At 40.0% G+C, this 2,742-nt stretch overlaps 1 protein-coding gene across 2 annotated transcripts in view; it reads right to left on the bottom strand.

The window, feature by feature from the left end:
• tab2 (TGF-beta activated kinase 1 (MAP3K7) binding protein 2) overlaps positions 1-2,082 on the bottom strand; it is a 25,317-nt gene extending 23,235 nt beyond the window's left edge. For both annotated transcript variants that reach the window (XM_016485929.1, XM_016485930.1), the window contains exon 1: positions 1,835-2,082. The gene's annotated coding sequence lies outside the window, so the exon portion shown is untranslated. The remainder of the gene's footprint in view (positions 1-1,834) is intronic.
• Between the last annotated feature and the right edge of the window lie 660 nt (positions 2,083-2,742).

The raw sequence follows: 2,742 nt of genomic DNA, 5'->3' as shown, positions 1-2,742 counted from the left end.
ATATAAAATAGGAAAAATATTACATTACAGAATAAAAATCAGAATACAAATTGATTATTGTCCAGCAGTGTAATTGATTTCTCAGCCAATTAAAAGAGATAAGAAAATAAAACCTGCCAATTAGACCAACAAAAAAAAAAGGTATTATTATATTGAACATTTCTGTCCCTGTGTGAAACAGTACAGATTTCACATAATTTAAGTGCGGGGCTGCACTGTTGATCACCGGATCAGTGATCCGGTGCATTATGGGACACAACTGTGAATCGAGCAGGTCGTCCGGTTATTACACGTAATATTGAAAACAGCTGCATACCTGACACACACTATATATATATATATATGAGTCAGAAACAGCTACCTGGATCATATGGACTGAAGTGAGATGTACTTCTGAAATATATGCAGTGTTGCCAACTTAGCAATTTTGTTGCTAAATTTAGCAACTTTTTCTTCCAAAAGCACCTAGCAACAAATTTAGCAATTTTTTACATTTATTTGGCAACTTTTAACAAGTTTTGATAAGTGACTCAGACCAAAAAAGCACATTTTCCATCCAAATTACACAAAAAGAGGAAACCAACGATGCCTAGCAGTACAGACAGCACGTGAATTAAGTTAGCTGCTATTTGCAGTTGTTCAATTTAATAATTTAATAATTGTTCATTTATGATACATTTTGTTAGTAGCTTCTAGCTTGTACCTGCAATTGTTGATCAGTTAATGCACTGTAAGATAAATGGAAAAGATAGTAATTTTCCAGGACATTATCTATTGTAACCCTGTAACCCGAAAACACGTGTAATTTAAAATGCAGGTAAAAAAACCAATACGGAAAATTCTTTCATATTAACATAGTAGTTAGTTAGTGTTCTACCCTTAAGAAAAGCTTGTAAGAATAGGGCACAATCTACTAATACACTGCTTAAAGCATAATTGTTGAGAATGTGTAGTATTACTAGTTTGATAGCTATTTAAAAAACTTAAATTATCATTCAAAAGTGTGTACGTGTTCAATAATTAAATGTATTTAAAAATACAGCTATTTATATTTTACAAACAAGTCTAAATTAACTTTTTTTTTTTTTGCTGAGATTTAATGTTGTGACAATTTTGCGTTGTGATTACGCAATGACATCATAACGTCATTTAGCAACTTTCTCTGAAAATTAGTTGGCAACACTGAATATATGGCACCTGATTATTAGATTATTAGGGCAGTTTAGTCGTGTAAAATAATGGAGCAAAGGCGTTTGGATTAAAGTCTCTTGGTTTGTTTTCATCTGCCAAATCAGGAATTGAGCTGCATTTATATAATGTTTTATATAAACACTGATTTAGGGACTCGTGAAAGCGCCTTCAGAGAGTTGCGTGCAGAATAAAATCTGGTTCATCATGTTTTGCATCGGAGCTCTTTATTCCCTTAAATGCTGGATTTACTTTCAAACATTCACTCTTCAGCCGCTCGTGAGCTTTTGTTTGTTGCGTTGGCCTGATAACCGCCACAGTTTTAGTTTTATTAGCTTTACGAACCAGCGTCCAGCTGCAGCGCTTAACCGATCCGCGCAAGCAAACAAACAAACAAACAAACATTCTCTGTGCCCGTAATCTCACACTGCAACTGCGCGGGGCGCTCGGTAACACCGCGAACCGCGCTACGCGTTAAACGTCAACAAACAGGAAAGAAACCCCGAGCGAGCGGATGCGGGATCGCGACGCGTTACAGCCTTTCATCGCGTTCTCAGCCGGAGCAGACTTCCCAAAAGCGCGCAGTCCGCCCGGGCTGTCGACTCCGCGCACACTCGCAAGGCCTGATCGCAAGCGTTTTCCTCACCGTGTCAGCGCCGCTCCCGGGCCGCCTTCAACCCCGAGACGCGCCGCGGAACCGCGCTGGGACGGAACCCAGGCCCGACTCCGTTCAACACCGCGGTGAGGGCAGGACCCCGCGCCGCCGCTGCTTCACACACTCGGGAACTCTTCTGACAGCTCTTCTGCGTTCCCCTGCTTTTCTCTCTTGCTTTCTCTCTTCCAGCAGATAGGAATCAAAATAGTGTCACACAATATGGCGGCCGTGCAAGTAAGCGCCTATCGCGAGACTTCTCGCAGGGAAAAGAAGTCACGGCTCATGAATATTAATTACATCGTGCTCACGTGACCTTCCTAGAACTTACAGCCTTACTATTCATGAGCAAAGACGGAATTACACCGCGAACTTATCAACAGTTTAGTCTTGTTTTGTAATTTAGCAGAATAATACGAGACAACTAGGCTTTGAAGGAACTGCATATCTGCATTCACAACGGATAACAGTACAGTGAATTAAATATACAAATTATTATTTCTGTCACACAGTTCAGAGAATGTCTTGCAGCAGAGCAAACCTTACAGAGCTAGCGCCCTAAAGTTATGACATACTTAAGACAGTAGTATAATAATAATAATAACACATTTTTCAATTCCTACATTCAAAGCATCAGTCACAAATACAATTTGTGTAAACAAAGCTCTAAACATTGTGTCTCAGCTGCAGATGCGGATTAAGTTTAAAGGCTTTCTGAGAAACATGTTGTGAGGTGGTCTGGAGAAATCCCTGAACAAACCTAGTGACCCAGTGCAAGCTAGTGAACCAGTGCAAGCTAGTGACCCAGTGCAAGCTACTGAACCAGTGCAAGCTACTGAAGGAGAAGGGTTTAATGGTAATGAAAGGCAATCCATGTGACTTTAATATAGTCCCTGATTCAT

Source organism: Sinocyclocheilus anshuiensis, unplaced genomic scaffold (assembly GCF_001515605.1).
Source record: "Sinocyclocheilus anshuiensis isolate Anshui unplaced genomic scaffold, SAMN03320099.WGS_v1.1 scaffold781, whole genome shotgun sequence".
NCBI lineage: Eukaryota > Metazoa > Chordata > Actinopteri > Cypriniformes > Cyprinidae > Sinocyclocheilus > Sinocyclocheilus anshuiensis.
The sequence above is the reverse complement of the archived record's forward strand: the minus strand, read 5'-3'. Positions and strand labels throughout refer to the sequence as shown.